The sequence below is a fragment of the Mauremys mutica genome, chromosome 5 (genome assembly GCF_020497125.1).
Source record: "Mauremys mutica isolate MM-2020 ecotype Southern chromosome 5, ASM2049712v1, whole genome shotgun sequence".
NCBI lineage: Eukaryota > Metazoa > Chordata > Testudines > Geoemydidae > Mauremys > Mauremys mutica.
The window spans coordinates 12201686-12220571 of NC_059076.1; the positions used below are offsets into that span (position 1 = coordinate 12201686).

Here is an 18886-nt window from a genome sequence, read left to right on the forward strand (position 1 = left end):
CCCAGGGTTGTTGGAACTCAGGGTGCAGCAGCAACCCCTGGCTTGAAGTGGTTTCCATCGTGTACAGGGTTTACAGTTTTGTTCAATGGCTTTCAGCATCCCCCCTATAAAAATTGTTCCAACATCATTGCTACCACTACTGTTTTTGTCCGCAGGTGCCTTTACAGCCTCTCTGAGGGAAAATGGGCCCTTTTCCCAAAGGAATGGTCTGTAAATAATCAATTGTAAAGAACTGCTGCAGGCAGAGAGACAATCTGATTTGAATCATTTGACTACAGACGATTTAGTCAGAATCTCTAACAGGAAATAAGGGGTTTCCACTGGAACTTGACTGCCTCTGAATGTACAAGAAGGGAATGTAATCCGGGTACAGTTCTGTACAAATAATCAGAGCAATGCAAGGGATGTTAAGCAAAAAATGTTTTTTGGGAAATGTAAATATGTTTGTGTAATTGTGTAAGGTTTTTAAGTACCTAAACCAACACAGTCCTGGTTTGTAAAACCCTTATTTTAAAATGAATTGGCGTTTTACAAATGGCACTAAAAATCTATTTGAATCTTTCATTCAAAGGTGCAAAACCGAAAGCCGCTTTTTGCCTGACCCGGGAAGCTTTGCTATTTACCGTTGAACTCTTTGGGTCCCTCCCTGCTTTTATAAAGGTCAATCTCTTGTTAAAGAAGCACCAAAGGAGGTAGGCGTGGCTGTAGCAGGGCAGGAGAATGGGGAGAGACTCTGGATCCTTTTTCAGTAATAAAATAGCAGCTATAAGCCGCAGGAGAAGAATGAAAACATTAAAAAGACAGGGCATCTCTGGGGCAACCGCTGGGAGGAGGTGCACAAGAGAAGCAGTGTTAGGAACACTGAGCTTTGAGGTGGCTCTGAGTAATCAGACGGTCACTTTGATGAGGGTACAGGCAAACGCTGTAAGCACCAAACAAACAGTTACACTTCAAATGAAAACTGACACCGTGAATACAATGCTATAGCAAATCTGAAGTGGAAGTTCAGCTATGGAAGGAATGTGCATTTCCCCATGTAATATGCAGTAAAAGAAATGTAAACAAAACACGCTACTTAATTAAAACCCTATAAAGGCTCCAGAGAGGAGCCACAATAGGATGTGTTTTCTTCTCCAGATTGCAGTGTGCTTTGGGAGCTGAAACCAACCCAGCACCAAGAAAGATCAGTACATATATATATATGTATTAATCCCTACGAATGAGCAATTTGGGAATGTATCAGCTTTTGAACGGCTACGTGATCTCATTCATTTGTTGAAGGAAGTACAGCATAGAGTGAATGCAATAGTTAACCAAACCGATAAAGATGATCAAAGCAGGGGAGTAGCCAGGGCCGTAGCAGGTTCTGTGTCTGGAGAGGATGCACTAGACAGAATCTAAGCCACGCTCACAGATACGGAACAAGGTAAATTGCTCTTTTATCACTGCAAAGAAACTAAAAATTTGGTAGGGCAAAGATCATATTAATTAGTGTAAAACAAAAAAAATCTCACAGGGGGTTAACTGTGAAAAGGATACCGGACTCCTTATCCCACTCGCGCAATCCATCCCAGTAATTGCAAAACACCCAGTCATTCAAACAATGGTAAAAGTACAACCCGTACTCCGGAGCACTGGAAGACACTGCAACACATAAGGTTTGAAAAAAGTTTGTTTCTCCTCCTGTTGCAAAATAATGAAAAGGTATAGAAAAGCCCTAAACTTGTCCTGTTGTTTGCACCTGGGAGACACCCACACGTGTGACTGTAATATCTTGCCGCCAGAGCTGCTGGCATGTGGGTTCACTTTGGGGGAGCAATCTCCGAGCTGCACAGTACGGTTGAGATAGTGGGGAGCTGGTGGAGTAAAAGCCGCTCACGCTGGAAATGGTAAATATTGTGTGATGGCTGGAAATAATCATTTTTGGTGTGGATCCAAAGATGGTTATTTTGAGTGGCCAATATTTTGTTTCACACCAAAGTTCGCTGCGGTGATAAATGGAAAAACTTTGCATCCCACACCCATTTTTCGTACTGTAACTGAATTACAGGCTGAATTCAGATGACAGGAGAATGCCTTCAAAGCAGTACCCAAGTCTGGGCATCTTGCTCCTCCCTTGAGCCTAGATCTTAAAAGCTTAATAGCCAGGAACAGGGAATTTAGGAGTTAACTAGCCCCTCCTGGTGAGAACAAGTGTACAAAGTGGGATAACATCCATGGTGCGGATTGTCATTCAAAGCTTTGGTAGTTATCAATGTCATTGTGGTAATAGACAGGTTTCAGAGTAGCAGCCGTGTTAGTCTGTATCCGCAAAAAGAACAGCTCACTTCTTCGGATGTAGCTCACGAAAGCTCATGCTAAAATAAATTTGTTAGTCTTTAAGGTACCACAAGTACTCCTGTTCTTATTGTGGCAATGATCATTTTAATTGTGTACTGTCAAGTTAATTAACTGTACAAGATATTGCAAAATCATAGATGTTTGAAATGCTTAATATAGTAAAACCCTCACAGTATGTAGGGGTTTAAGGTGAGGAATGCAGGATAAGTATAAAATGAAAGAATGAGGGCTTGTCTACACGGGCACGTTAAAACCTGCACCACTGCAATGGATACAGCGGTGTCAATTTAGCAGGTCTGGTGAAGTCATGATAAATTGATGGCAGAGCGCTCTCCCATTGACTTCAGTACTCCGCCTTGCTGAGAGGCGGAAGGTAAGTCAGGGGGAGAGTATCTCCTGTCGACATTGCACAATACAGACACCACATTAGGTCGATGTAAGCTACATCGAAGGAGTCCCTGGGTCACAGCCACTCAGAGGTTTTGGGGGGCCCAGGGCAAAAATCTGAAACGGAGCCGCCCCCCCCCCCATTCTTTCAAAAAAATTATTACAGAGATTAAAGTGTTTAGGAAGAATAAAATATACATAGAGACCTGATCGAGGAACAGCCACAATCTAAATCAATACACTTTTGATATTATATTAATTGTAGAGCTCTACTTTCTAAAGACAGGACAAAGGAGATGAAGTGGCTTGCTGATTTACAATATGAACCAAGAATAAATCACCAAGTTGGACAGGCTAATTTGAAAAGAAAAAACCCAGTATTTCTTCTCAAAGAAAGTTAGGCATGATTAAACGTGGTTGAGAAATTATTTCTCGAGAAATTTTTTTGCAGGTTTTTGACAACCCCCCTCCAAAAAATTTACTGACAGTTTCCATTTTATCCAGAAAAGCGAGTCACATGCTGTCCAAAAAAAAAGTTTCCATGGAAAGTTTCCAATCAGCCCTACTGCTAATACTGGTCCTGGGGCCGTACCCTGCAAACACTTGTGCGCTGAGTAACTTTGGGTTCATGTGGCCTACTTGTGTGAGTAAAGTTACTCACAAGCATGTTTACGGGCCCTCAAGTCAGTTAACAGTGATTTACAACTCTTCTTCTTTTCTATTGAACTGGGACCTTTCCGTAAGGGGACATTTCACTTTGTCATTTTATCTTTTTCTTTCCGCTTTTAAACCAGGACACTTCCTAAGTGCTGCTTTGATATCAATATTGTTTTTAAATTCCCATCCTCATCGTGAGGTTTCTTTCTTGCATTTTCCATGCACAACAAGCAAAACAAATACTTTCAGTCTGGGTAACTTATTTGAAGTGAAGGAAAACAAGCAAAGAACAAATGTAATCTCAGATGGAGAGTACACACTCTTCCAGTATCTACATCAGCCTCTCTTCTCTCCCCTCACATGCCGTTCAAGATTCCCAATTGTTGCTGCAACCAAAGCAGATCCATTCCAATGGTGGCAGCACTAGTTAACCCCACAACAGTATGGTGATTAAAATACTGGCCCTTTCACTGGCCTTTGCTCCACTGCTGGTTCTGGTGGAACTTCCCTGAGCAGTGCTAGTACCAATGGGGTATCATATAGTCCAGGCCACAGGTGTCACTCTAACAATCATTGTGAATAGACTCACAACACTTCCCTGAGCAAGAATGCTGGTCAGGAACTGGATTTGCCATTTCATGGGAAATTCCACTGTCTCAAAGTTTTGGTTTCGTTCCAAATCTCAGAACAAAACATCAAATTTCAAAAACAAAGTTTGGGAAAAAAATTAATTTGGAGTCAATCAAAATGTTTCATTTTGATAAAAACCAATATGTTGGTTTAATTTCTCTTATTTATTTCATTTGGGGTTTATTATTTTAGGTTTGCAATATAAAAATGTAATAGAAAATAAAATAGAAATATCAATAAGGTCAACGTTATTGAAAATTGTTTCATTTTGTTCAAATGAAATTTCATTGAAACAGACACATTCTTGTGGATTTTGACACATTTGTATTTGCCAGTGAGAAAAATGTTCTGATAGAAACTTTTTGACCAGCCCTAGATGCAGGGAGTCTCCTTAAATTTAAAAAGTGTAGCACACAATCATTGTACCTCCCCTTCTTTCACACAGATACCACCCGACCACTTAGCGTAGTCCTACCGTGGATGTACACACACACACACTTCACTATGCAAGGAGAACCAGGCAGACAGAGCTGTGCTGCAGAGATCCTCATGGAAGACAATGGGGTTTTGTTTCTCCTGGCAGGATGGGAATCTGATTACGGAGCTGTGTAGCAGTCTGTGTTTAAACACACACAGAGTACACACACATACACAATACACACACCGTGTGTTCCTACAAAACGCACATTTACACTTCATATCTCATATGAATTTGCTGCCCTGGGTGGTGCACTGTGTAATCTGCAGCATATGTCCTGTGCAGTTTAGCAGTACAGGTCAATGGACCACTGGCTCTGTAAGCTTAGAAGCTGGAGCAGCAAAGCCAGCAGACCTTGACCGTTTCATCACATCCACCTTATAAATTCTGTTAGTGCCATGACCCCGCTTAAAGCCCAGGCTCTGGTGTGCTGCCCAGTCTTTGCTAGCCCCACAGTGTCCGTTCAGGACACTTGGGTGATACACCAGTAGGGGTGGCATGTCTGGCAAACCCCAGACCGGTCTGGCTGCTAAACAAAGAGTGAGACAGTAGGGCATGGGGGGCGGGAAGGTCTGTTCCTAGCTTTGCCGTAACCTCCTTGTGTGACCCTGGCAACCCCTTGAGTGACTGGGAAATTCTTAGTTAAAAGGTGCTACAGAAAGGGTTGCTTAGCGACCATAGAAATAATTATCTTAGAGTTCAAGGTATCACAGGGCTGTTCTTAGAGAATGGAAGAGACAATTACACACAAAGCAAACAGTGCGTGTGCGCTTTTCTGTGCTCCGTTCTGATACAATGTGTCTTCCCACACCTTCTATGTCCCACAATGACAGCAGACACCACACCCCAGCACTCTGCTGTGAAATACTCAACACACAGGACCGAGGCACCAAGCCCCAATGGACACGACCTCACATTTTCCTCTGGTTTCCTCCCTTGACAAGCCAGTTGCAACAATATCTTGCCTCTTCCCAACTGACTCTCACACACTCCATACTGAGAGCACAAGATTTACACCTGTCTACTGACGATCTACAAACATTGCCTTCCCTTAACAACTATTCCCCGCTCCACCCCTCTAACAATGCTTCAAGTGCTGTTAGATCAATTTAGAGGCAATAAAGGTGTTAACATAACCCAGTCACTGTCCAACTTTAAACAGGGTTAAACAAGGTTCAGGACTGGGCATACAGAGACCTCACCCTGCTCAACACTATGGGCAAACACAACAGTAAAGGTCCTTTTAACCTTTTGTTCAGGATAAAGGAAAGAAAGGAAAACAGTTACAGCATTGGACATGTAAAGTATTAAGTCGGGCTTTCATTTTAACAACATCTCTTGTTCCCTTGCCCTTTAGGTGGAGACCGTTTTAGAAGGAAAATCCCCTTGTTTGACCATCTCTAGACGGAGTCAAAAGATGGTAATAATTGTCCTTTGGGAGAGAAGAGAAGTTAGTTGAGCTGGACTGGAGCTGCTGCGGCTGTTAAAGTCCCATCCCCGCTTTATCCCAGGTCGTATCTGGGATTCAGCTGAAGCCAGGAGAGTAGGAATTGGCATCTGGGTCCTGCTCTCTGGCCTGGCCAGGACATCTCTCAGGACCAGGATGAGAAAGTCCCGGGGTCCCGGGATATGATGGGGGCGGCAGCCGTGATGATGAAGTTCTCCCCAGTAGCCATTTTTTCTCCCCAAAGTCTCTTTCTTTAAGAGCCCACTGTCTGGGCTTTCCCCTGCCCTTCTCCTTCTTGCCTGGTTCCCCTGCTGGCCTCTGCAGTGATGGGGACAGCAGGGACTAGGAGGGCAGAGCAGTACTGAGTCCTCTCTCAAGCCCCCCCCCCAAACACACACAGAAGCACCTCAAGAGGAAGAGGAAACTCTGCATTTGCACCAGTGCAGTACTGCCCCGGCGTGCTAAGAACAGGTCAGCGAGGGCGGGGAGGTAGGGTCCTGTGGAGCCAGCAACATAGTGAAATGGTTGGTCTCCCCTCCTCTATCACCCTCCAAACATCGCTTCTCAGGGATGTGCAAGAGGTGGAGGAACTGGCACGAACCACCAGTTCTCAACCCTGGAAGCCAGCTAAATCTCAGGAAACACCTAGCCAGCACGACCCCTTGGACCACGGCATGGCTGCAGATCTCTGTGCTATGGACCTGCACCTGTCCTGAGCTACCAGCCACCAACAGTCAGAGAGGGAACGCTGCACGTACCTCTGGGTGCTGGCTGAGGAGCCCTTCTGTTCTGTCCAGGCTACGTGCCACTCGGAGCTTCACCATCCGATGTGCAGCACCGCCGCACAGATTTGAGGTTTTATGGGCTGGATTAGGATTTTTGAATAGGGAGTCACAGGCAAGTTAGAGAAAACAAGTCCAACGAGTCTGGGTGACAGAGGCTTTACCCAGTAATGCAGTTTCAAAGGAGTAATCATAACAATAACAGTACACTTAGTGCACTGTCTTTCATCCAGGAATCCCAGTGCCTTTTGCAAGTAATTAATTACTCCTTACAACACCCTTCAATCACAAAAGCCTTAATAATTTTGCAAGGAAGGAAGATGGCAGAAGAAGATTAATTTAAGTGAAGACAAGTGAGACAATAATGGGCAGTACCTAGGCAGGAGATCTACAAAAAGCTGCAGGGCGCTGCAGAAATACTGTTGGAGATTCTCAGCCAGATCGTTAGCAGTGTCATCCCATTAACTCAGCTATGCCAGTTCACACCAGGCGAGGACCTGGCCCGTTGACTTCAGTGAAACTATGTTGATTTACACTAACAGAAGGCCTGTCTCTAAAGGTATGGCTAGACTAGGCCATGTCTACACTACCACTTATTTCAGAGTAGCAGCCGTGTTAGTCTGTATCCGTAAAAAGAACAGGAGTACTTGTGGCACCTTAGAGACTAACCAATTTATTTGAGCATAAGCTTTCATGGGCTACAGCCCACTTCATCGGATGCATAGAATGGAACATATAATAAGAGTATATATATACGTACAGAGAAGATGCCATACCAGCTCTAAGAGGCTAATTAATTAAGATGACCTATTATCAGCAGGAAAAAAACTTTTGTAGTGATAATCAAGATGGTCAATTACAGACAGTTGACAAAAAGTTAAGGATAGTTATAGTAGTGTAATGACTCAGCCATTCCTAGTCTCTATTAAAGGCAGAGTTAATGGTACCTAATTTGCAAATCAATTCAAGCTCAGCAGTTTCTCTTTGGAGTCTGTTTTTGAAGTTTTTCTGTTGCAAAATTGCCATCTTCCGGTCTGTTACTGAGTGGCCAGAGAGGTTGAAATGTTCTCCTACTGCAGTGGTCCCCAACGCGGTGCCCGTGGGTGCCATGGCACCCACTGGGGCATTTATGTGCGCCCGCCTAGTGCCCAGCAGGGGAGAGAAGCCACGGCCCTGCCCCCACCGGGGACAGAGAACTCCAGGGCTGCAGGCTTCATTCTATGTTAAAGTAAGAATAATAAATATATTTGGACCAGCAGTTCAACAATGTTTTACTTTTTTAAAATAAATAAGATGAAAACTGTTTATGATATTTATTTTGTATAAACTCCTTAATTTTTCTTACAGGTAGATAAAAGAGAGCAAATTCACATGGTAAGGTGAAAGAGTAATTGCCGAATAATTTAATTAATACCTTTTACATGTAAAATTACCCTTTTTATCTTATGGATTCATATATTCTGTAATATTAAATATGATTTTTTTGTATTATTTAATGTACAAATACAAAATAAGCCTTGAAAAATTGTTGGCGCCTGCCCCACTCTTCTGAAAACATGAATGTGCTACTGGCCACAAAAAGGTTGGGGAGCACTGGGCTACTGGTTTTTGAGTGTTATGATTCCTGATGTCAGATTTGTGTCCGTTTATTCTTTTGCGTAGAGACTGTCCGGTTTGGCCAATGTACACAGCAGAGGGGCATTGCTGGCACATGATGGCATATATCACACACCTTGAGCGACAAAATTTGCAAGCATAAGTGGTAGCGTGCACAATGCTGTCGATGGGGGAGCTTTTCCTACCAACACAGCTACCAGTGCTGGTTGGGGTGGTGTAATTTGTCTCGATGGGAGAACTCTTTCCCACCGGCGCATGAGAGAACTGACAGTCATGCAGCTGCATCAGTACAGCTGTGCCACTGTATGCTCTATAGCCGGAAATTCATGGTCCTCTTTGAAACTTGAGTTAATTGATTGCCAATTAACTCAACTTAACTAATATGATGGCAAATTCTGGATTAGAACTGCCACAAATGTAGGTGTCCTGAAAAAATGTATTCTAGTAAGTCAGTCACTTGTGTGATGGAACAAATATTTGTAAAGTGTCTAGACTAGCATAGTGGTGTTAGTTCTGTCGAGTGAACTGCCCGTCAATTAAGTCAAGTTAAAACAAAAGCACAAAAATGAATCTTAGCCAGTTTCTCTCAGCCTTTTCAGGTTGGGGACTCCTTACTCAAAACCAAAAAATGTTCACGAACTCTTTACATTTTTTACTCTTCTATAAAGAAAGTATCCCTGATAATGCTCAGCTATATAATTAACAAATGTGTGTTTTGAGAGGCTGACAGAATACTTGACCTTGAGAGGCAAAGATGTGTGCAGAGCAGGGGAGCAAGATTTTCTTTGCTTTAGACTAACAAAGTTTTCAATGCCTTGTGACCCGCCCCAGCCCAATTGCCTTGTGATCCCCCGGTCTAGACAAACGAAGCGTAGGAAGAGCTCTGCCCTTTGGGTGAATACTGACTCAGCACCTAACTGTGCTGTTAGGGGGCGCTGTGGTGCCAGAATGACAATGTGAAGCACACTTTGGGTAACTGAATTCAGTCTAAAATTCCCCCTGTGGTTTCAGCTGGACCCCGTTTTCTTCATGTTATATCAAACTTCTGTACACTGCTCAACAGTCACCACACTCCGCTCCAGCAGAGGCTTCACTTTGGCAATGGTAAAGCGACACCTGTTATATATCAGGGTCTGATTCTCCTCTTGCTACCATCGTTTGTCCATTGCTGTTATTCCTGTGTCATCAGTGGAGTTACCCCTGCAGGGAGACTCAGGTCTGCCACGTGTAAATGAGTTTGTGAACCGCTGAGAGATTTTTCTGGATGAGTTTTGGCTGGCTATGCCATATGTAAATCATGACTGTTAACCTGGAAAGCAAGGGCCTCTCGGGTACATCAGTGGTTGCTGAACAGAGACTAAGGAAGCATAGTGTGGAAGCAGGGAAAGAATTAATAAGGATTTGAAGGGGATCTTAATGCATGTCAGTCAGTTAGCAAGAGTTAGCCCAGCTGTAACCCTAATGACGTGAGACTTCTAGAAGCAAGGATAGTGTGAGGCAGAGGGAAAGAACTGTGTAAAAAGTTATTACGACCTTGTAACTGAAACCAAATATGCAGCCTGGTGTCTTCTAGGAGTGAGACAAATAAGATAGCAGGATGGCTTATGTATAAACAAAATGCAGTTGTTGCTCTCTATCGTCTGTATTATTGCTAGTTATTGTTTGTAACAAAGGTATAAAGGCTTGCTGTAATTGTTTACCAGTTGAGAGACCTGTCGGGGACTGGGGCGACCCTGTGTCCTAGGGCACTCTCTCCCTCCATTGTAATTACTGGAGAAATAATAAAGTATTTGATTTTGCTGCACCCAAACGAAAAAGCGAGAACTGAGTTTTTCTCCGACAATAGTTATAGTTATAGCTGTGTAATTAAACTTTAGAATCCTGGGGTTAGAGACAGTGCTTAATTTGTAATGGAAGAGTTACCGGGGCTCAAGCAATTAGGTCCTAGAGCTCAAGTAATATTTTTTTTACATTCATAACTGATGCAGCAAGCCCAGAGGTGCTGGGGCTATGAACTGCCAAGTCTAGAAGTGCAGTGGGATGCAGCCCAGGTAAGCCCTGGCATAACTTAAGCACCAGTTAGAAGGGACTGCCAGGGTCATCTAGTCTAACCACCCGCCAAGATGCAGGATTTGTTGTGCCTAAACCATCCGAGACAGATGGCTGCCCAGCCTCCTTTTGAAAACCTCCAGTGAAGGAGCTTCCACAACCTCCATAGGCGTCTGTCCCATTGTCCTCCTGCTCTTACAGTTAGGAAGCTTTTCCTGAGATTTAATCTAAAGCTGCTGCACTGTAGTTTTAACCTATTGCCCCTTGTCCTGCCCTCTGTGGCAAGAGAGAGCAACTTTTCTCTATCTTTTTTATGGCAGCCTTTCAAGTATTTGAAGACAGCTGTCATGTCCGCCCCTTAATCTCCTCTTTTCCAAACTAAACATACCCAGTTCCATCTGCCTTTGCTCATATGGCTCCATTCCATCTCTGTGATCTTCTTTGTCACTTGCCTCTGGATCCTTTCCTTTCTGAAAGACAACGCATCACCTAACACCAGTTGATTGGAGCACCTTGAAAGGGAAAAGAGAGCTTTGTCACGTGTGGTATATTGGAAACCATTACAATTGTAAACAGTCACTTTAAATTCCATGGGGTTTTCCTGGTCCTGCTTGCAGTTGAGGGAGCTCTGTAGGGAAGCACGTGATCTGGGTATTTTGGAGCTAGAACTGTCTAGGGGTTTGTACAAATACTAGTACAGTCGAGCCCTGACCTTGGCCAGATGCTGCTCTCATACAAATCAGGAGGCCTTGACTCAGGTTTTCTAATTTCCGCCCAAATTAAGTCAATGGGAGTTTGCTTGAGTAAAAAGTACCTGAGAACCTCAGGATCTGGAACAATAAATACATACCTATTCTCCCTCTGGGCCAGGTCCCCGGCAGGTGCCAGCTAGCATGGCTCCATTGACACCAGCTATCAGTTTGTATTACAATAGCACCCATTGCATGTAGTCTGTAGAATGGAGGTAAAGATCAGTTATACCACTGGTGTCGCAGTAGATCCCAGTTAGGATTCATCTACGCAGGGACACGGCCCAACCAAGTCTCCTTGTGTTATTAAATTACATGGTGCCCTGAGGGTGCCACTGTTCGTGTTCCAAGTTCTCTCATATAGGGCCAAAGGACAATGAAGCCAAACTGAATGGTCCAGTCTGGGATGAGATGGAAATGAAACTCTTCGTCATATATATTGAGGAGGGCTCTTCTTTCTGGGGCGATACTGAGCAAGCAGTACCAAGCACCACCAAGCAGGAGAACTTGGATGCGAATGCTGCACCCGAATCTCCTCTCATTTAGACCAGCATTAACCCCAATGGCCCTGATTCTCCTGATTTACCCCAGCGTAAGTGAGGAGAGAGACTGGCGGGCTAGGTGGCTATATATCCTGATTCTCATCTGCCCTGCACCTCAGGAGGTCCGACGGCAGGGCAGAGCGAGGGTAGGACTCCACCATTCTGATTGGGCAGCTTTCCACCCCTACATCACGTCCTGTGTGCACCCCTTTACACCTGTAAGGCAGGGAGCCATCTTGTGCTGATAGAGTAAGTGTAGCTCGTGCTGTTGTCCAGGTCGCTATTAGCTTAGCAGTATTTGCCTATCAGACTGTGTGGTTGTTGGCACAGCAGATGGGCGGGTGGAAAGCTAGTAGGCACTTGTTACACTCAGAGCCAGGGTGGTGCCAGTTCCCACACACTTCATTAGTACCTGGGCAAAAAGCAGGAGAAGCAACTGCTGGAGGAATTATGACAAATTCACCCCCCCCCCCAACTCCCAGCCCGCTGGCAAAGCACCGGATTTGCAGCTCCCCAGAGCTAAGCTGAGCTGGAAGCCCACATTCCTCCAGGGTGTGCACAGCCTGGCTCCACACACCCTTCCTCCACCCCTGAGTGGGGCCGGCAGTGTGGAGGCAGGGAGCTGCATCCCTCAAAGGGGTGTAGCAAGGGGCATGCTCCTTTTGTGTGCCAGGCAGCTCCAAGAGGGACTCCCCAAGGCAGAATTCCTCTCTGAGCTCCCCCAGCGGTGGGCAGAGGGGGGAGCTTGTGGGCTGCTCCATACCCCATCCAGCACAGAGAGAAAACAGATAACAATAAATCAAAGCACTGAGCAGCAACTGAAGACTCAGAGATTTGTAAGCTACAGGCTACAGAGCATCAAACCCAGAAGTCTTTCCCCAAAAGAAAGTTTCCACTGGCTTCCCTGGGAGTTCTTCCCCAGAAAGGACTGCATGACTGGGCCCCAGAAGAACAGCCGGAGTAAGGCAGTCCTAGGTGGCAGAAACTGAGCTAAGCTGGGAAAAAGAGAAAGGAAACCAGGTATGTCCATGACTACGGTCAAGCAGAGAAAGCTTTGTTAGGATTCTCCAACAAACAGGCAGTGTCTCCTGCAGACTGCCTGCCTCCCAAGCGGCAATGGATCCTAATTGCAGCTCTTAAAGGACTTCCTCCACCGGCTCTGAACTTATCCAGAATTAGAAACCTAGGACAACTTATTCCTGCTGCAGTGCAGATCTCTACTCTGACAAACCCCACATTACATGTGCCTCTGTCATTGATAGACAGAACTAGCTATGCGTCACACACGCTTTACACGGACAGGACATGGACTTGGAAACCACACCATTACCCTGACACAGAAATCCCCATCGGCACCAGGGCTGAAATAACAGCCATGAAATGGATAATACATTAAAGAATGCATATTGCTCACCTTACAGTGGCCTAAATTAACTGTATCTACTCTAGGAAGCAGAGGTGGCTCCAGGCCCCAGCACGCCAAGTGCGTGCTTGGGGCGGCATGCCGCGGGAGGTGCTCTGCCGGTTGCCGGGAGGGCAGCAGGCAGGGTGCCTTTGGCAGCATGCCTGCGGAGGGTCCTCTGGTCCCGCAGCTCCTGCAGGAGGTCCACCGGAGCTGCGGGACCAGAGGACCCTCCACAGGAACGCCTGAGGGAGGTCCACCGGAGCCATGGGACCGGCGAGTGGCAGAGCGCCCCTCGCGGCATGATGCCGTGCTTGGGGCAGCGAAATGTCTAGAGCCGCCCCTGCTAGGAAGGGTCCTAGGCATCACTGTAGACAGGTCAGTGAAAACCTCTGGTTATCGTGCAGCTGTGGTAAAAAAAAAAAAAAAGCTAAAAAGAGGTTTGAATGAGATGGTGAATCAGACAAAGGATAGTGTATTGTCTTTCTACCATTTAGTTGGGAGGTCTCCTCTGGAATACTGTGTGCAGTCCTGGTCATCCCATCTTTAAAGGAACATTGCAGAAACTAGAGGCGGCTCAGGGCATAACTCCATGGGGACACTCAGGAAAGTAAATTCATACCTTTAGCTAATGTGGATTAAAAATGGATTAGTTAAACTGCTTTAAACCTCTGTGTGGACACACTCATTCAGAATTAAGGTAGCCTTAAATCAGTTTAGTTTAATTCATTTGGAAGTGAATTAAACGAAGCTGAATTAAAGCCACTTTAATTCTGAATGAAAGTGTCCATAATGCAGTTTAATCCATTTTAAATTAATACCTTGAATTAATTTAGATTAATTTTCCTAAGCATCCTCATGTAGACAAGCTCTCAGAGATGAGCCACGAGAAAGATCAAGAGCCTGGAAAAGCTCTCATCTGAAGAGAGATTGGATTGTTTACCTTAAAGAAACTACTCAGAAGAAACATAAAAGTATATTGGATAATGAAGGGAACAGAAAAGGTTGATCAGTACTTTCCTTTTCCTTCTCATAGCACAAGAACAAGGACACATCAGAATATTCAAAACCAATCAAAGGAAATACTTTTTCACACAACATGTAATTAGACTCTGGAACTCTCAGCTACAGGAAGTCGTTGAGGTCAAGAATTGAAGATTTGGTTTGCATGGGCATCAAGAACATCCAAAGTTCTCATAATTAAGGAAAATAAAACTTTTGGAAGGTATTTCGAACTTCAGAGATCAATTTAAGCCCTGAAGGGTGACTATTTCAGACCAGGATGATACCTTTAGTGAGGGGCAGATTAGCCTACATCTGCCTACTGCAGGGCTCTTACACCTTCTTCTGAAGCATCTGGTTCTAGTCAACATCAGAGACAGGACACTGAACTAGATGGACATTGGGTCTCATCCAGTCTGACAATTCCTCTATTCCCGAAACGTGCTATAAGACAAGACACTATGGCTTCTGTGTAGAGCTGCTCAACATTTAGATACCCAGACTAAGGGCTAGAAGGCTGTGAGGGCAAGAGTGTCTCTTGATCTACACACGTACAAAAAGGATTAAGGAGTTGAGGCATTCCCTTCTCCCTCACATGTTGCAATGTATAATGTCACTGTAGCTAAATTTGAGAGCTACATGCCCCCACAAGGTAAACGTTGCCCTGAAACTTCTGTCAGCACAATGAACCATTTACAGCCAACCCTCATTACAAACAGTAGCTCACAGATTCCATAAATGTCCTAAGAATTATTTTAGTGCATCTTTCTTCTGTGATGTCCTTGGGTCTTTGCTGCGAAGATCTACATATTCCTCCAAATCAAGATTTAAAAAAAAACAGGACTTTAAAATTAGGCCTCTAGGCTAGGATTTAAAAAAGGGTTCCTAAAGTGAGGTTCCTAAAAAAGGAGGCTGATTTTCAAAAGTGCATCCAATGGGAGCTACTGTGTGCGTATCACGTTGGAAAATCAACCCAGCAAGGACCAGATCTGAACAGGTATTTGGGTTCTCAAAAGTGTCTAAGCAGGTTCACTCCATGGGAGTTGGGTGCCTAACCCACTTAGGTGCTTTTCAAAGGCATCTTTGGGTGTCTAAATACCCTTGAAAATCTGACCCTGAATGTGTGGAGCACCAGGAGCTTGCATGTAAATCCCTGGAAGTTCAGCATTATGCACCGTTCATGATCACTTACTCCTGGCAATTATCCTTCCAACTTTAATGGAGCAGATGGGTCAATTTTCCAAAGATAAAATTAGTATCTCATACTGCTCCAGTATAATCCGCTCATAGAAAGGAATGTGTGCTGGTACATGCCCTGTATTTCAGCTCTTCTCTCTATTCTCTTGAGGCTATGTCCTGTTGCGGATTGCCAGGGGATTAGCAGCTGGGGTTATTTTCCTAATCATTTGTCTAACTCAAGGAAAAGGTGCCTGGAATCTGAGATAGAAACGAACCCCCTCAAAAGGCACCTAGGTTGAAATACATCAATGTTACCAGTTTAACCTCACTGTTTGAACATTAGAATATACCTGTCAAATTCACTAATAAGAAAACTACTGGCAAATAGAAGATGACAACAAATGACAGTATACAATTAACTCCGTTCACAGTCAGCTCTAACCCTAATTACCCAAGTCGTACTTTAATATTATTGCAACCACATAATCCCTGGAGAAAATGCAGGCTGAAGCATGGAAGCAAAGATCTGGCAAAGAATTTCAAAAAGTCTCCATGTACTCGGGGCCACTTCCTCAGCCCCTTTGCACCATTCAATGGGGATTTAAAGTCACCCCCTCACAGCTTCTTCTTTCTCTCACCCACTTGGGGCCTTGCCTACATGGGAAACGGGTATAATGCAAGCAGTCTCATTTCAGCTTAACCTAACCCTGTTCCCACGCGACTTAAGCTAAACCAACCAACCAACCAGACAAGCCATTTTAAACTCGAAGAAAAGTGTCAGCACAAGAGTTTGTGCCATTTGGCTGTATCAGTTTAAATTCACACCTTAAGTTATACTCGTGCAATTTCCCATGTCAACAAGGCATGTTTGATCAGCTACCTCCACCTAATTACTGTCTTCTAAGACTCCAGTCAAGAAGCAACAATTGTACTTTAGCACTTGCTAAGCTGGTTGAGTTAAAGCCTTAACAGATTAAATAAACTCCACGCAATCATGGTTTCATGAGGTCAAAAGGTACTTTGTAGGATATCGTGCCAGCATGCACCCAAGGCAGCAGAGCATTACACTGCTGAGCAGGTATTATATGCGCTTTGGTACCGCAGCACGAACCACAGACGTATAAGGAGCTTGTCTGCCAACACTACGGTCTGCCAGACTGAAATACAAGCATCGACCGCACATATAGCGGGCACGGAACAGAGAAACATGATAATCAAACTACTGCATGGGATAACACATGGTGTGACAGATCACACGGCAAAACCAGCAACAGCCTAAAGCATGAGGCATAGCATTGGGCACAGCACCAGCGGTGTCCTTGGGGGCCATGGCTTACACCAGGGAACCCTGTTCATTCTGACACACCCGGCTTTCTGGGCTAAGGTGCCGTTTCAGAGAAGCAGCAGGGTTTTCTTTGCCCAGTCCACTGTGGGTCTGACACATACCTACACCACTCAGCCAGTACCTGGGAGCAGATCACCATGGAGAAGAGTGTGACTGCATACATCCCCAGCTGGCCTCCAGACCTCAGAAACGGCTCCCTTCTCTGCCACCTCGAAAGCTTTCTGATGGATCGTCCTCTGGGATCATGGCTGCCTGAAATAGATTTAACATCCTTTGCTAAATACTGTTCCTCTGTGTAGTGCAACAACCCAGTTCACGCCTCTGCCTTTATTGGCCTGGTTAAAGATCCAAACGTATCCACTCTTCTGAGAAGGGTACCAGACTGGTGGTGCCTGAGTAATTATGCAGCCATCTATATGTTCATACTGTTGTATCTGGGTAGATACGAGTGACAAGACACTTGTCTATTGCATGAGCCAACCCCTACACCCATCCCCAATACCTATGGCCCTTTTTAAAAAAAAAAACCCCAATTTTCCCTGAAAGATTCCCAGGTTTTCAAAAAGCCATTACAGTGGTGGTGGTGCGGGGTTGGGGGGGTTGTCACTGATTTTCACCCAAATTTGGGAAGTGCTGGAACTCATTGGACCCAGCTCTGGAAGGAGAGATGGCAGCTCATTCCCCCCTCCCCCCCTTGCAGAGTCACCTCCAGATGGTGCAGGGTAACTGTGCAAAGGAAGGTAACTTCTAGCTCAGAGGTGAGCAAACTACGGCCCGCAGGACCCTCCTCCCAGCCCCTGAGCTCCTGGCCCGGGAAGCCAGCCCCCGGCCCTTCCCTGCTGTCCCCATCCCCTGCAGCCTCAGCTCGCTCACCCCGCCACTGGCGCAATGCTCTGGGCTGCGGGGCTGCGAGCTCTTGCCAGGGAGTGCAGCTGCAGAGCCCTGGCCTGCCCCAGTCTCTGTGCTGAGCGGTGTGTGGCTGGCTCCAGCCGGGCGGCACAGCTGTAGTGCTGCCAGCCACCGGTGCTCCAGGCAGTGCGGTAAGGGGGCAGGGAGCGGTGTGTGTGTGGGTGGATAGAGGGCAGAGGAGTTTGGGGGGGGGTCAGGGGGTGGGGGGGGTGGCTAGGGGGGGGGGCGGTCAGAGGGCGGGGAACAGGGGGGTTGAATGCGGGCAGGGGTCCCAGGGGAGGCCAGTCAGGACTGAGAGGAGGTGTTGGATGGGGCAGCGGGGGGCAGACAGGGGCAGGGGTTCGGATGCCGTCAGGGGACGGGGGGTTAAGAACATAAGAACGGCCGTACCAGGTCAGACCAAAGGTCCATCTAGCCCAGTATCTGTCCACCGACAGTGGCCAATGCCAGGTGCCCCAGAGGGAGTGAACCTAACAGGCAATGATCAAGTGATCTCTCTCCTGCCATCCATCTCCATCCTCTGACAAACAGAGGCTAGGGACACCATCCTGACTAATAGCCATTTATGGACTTAGCCACCATGAATTTATCCAGTTCCCTTTTAAACATTGTTATAGTCCTAGCCTTCACAACCTCCTCAGGTAAGGAGTTCCACAAGTTGACTGTGCGCTGCGTGAAGAAGAACTTCCTTTTATTTGTTTTAAACCTGCTGCCTATTCATTTCATTTGGTGATCCCTAGTTCTTGCATTATGGGAATAAGTAAATAACTTTTCCTTATCCACTTTCTCAACGTCACTCATGATTTTATATACCTCTATCATATCCCCCCTTAGTCTTCTCTTTTCCAAGCTGAAGAGTCCTAGCCTCTTTAATCTTTCCTCATATGTGACCCTCTCCAAACCCCTAATCATTTTAGTTGCCCTTTTCTGAACCTTTTCTAGTGCTAGAATATCTTTTTTGAGGTGAGGAGACCACATCTGTACGCAGTCTTCGAGATGTGGGCGTACCATGGATTTATATAAGGGCAATAATATATTCTCAGTCTTATTCTCTATCCCCTTTTTAATGATTCCTAACATCCTGTTTGCTTTTTCGACTGTCTCTGCACACTGCGTGGACATTTTCAGAGAACTATCCACGATGGGACAGGGGTCCTGTGGAGGCCATGAGGGGGAGAGAAGCAGGGGGGTTGGATAGGGGGCAGGGGCCGGGCCACGCCTGGTTGTTTGGGGAGACGCAGCCTCCCCTAACTGGCCCTCCATACAATTTCGGAAACCCAATGTGGCCCTCAGGCCAAAAAGTTTGCCCGCCCCTGATCTAGCTGGTTGCTGCTGTGCTGCCGGGGGGGTGGGGTGGGGGTGAGTGAGATA

General features: G+C 45.7%; 1 protein-coding gene across 1 annotated transcript in view; it reads right to left on the reverse strand.

Moving 5' to 3' along the window:
* Positions 1–16811, reverse strand: part of LOC123370757 (transmembrane protease serine 11E-like) — a 56785-nt gene extending 39974 nt beyond the window's left edge. The window contains exons 1-2 of the mRNA XM_045017548.1: positions 16708–16811; positions 10776–10899 (exon numbers count right to left, since the gene is read on the reverse strand). The gene's annotated coding sequence lies outside the window, so the exon portion shown is untranslated. The remainder of the gene's footprint in view (positions 1–10775; positions 10900–16707) is intronic.
* Between the last annotated feature and the right edge of the window lie 2075 nt (positions 16812–18886).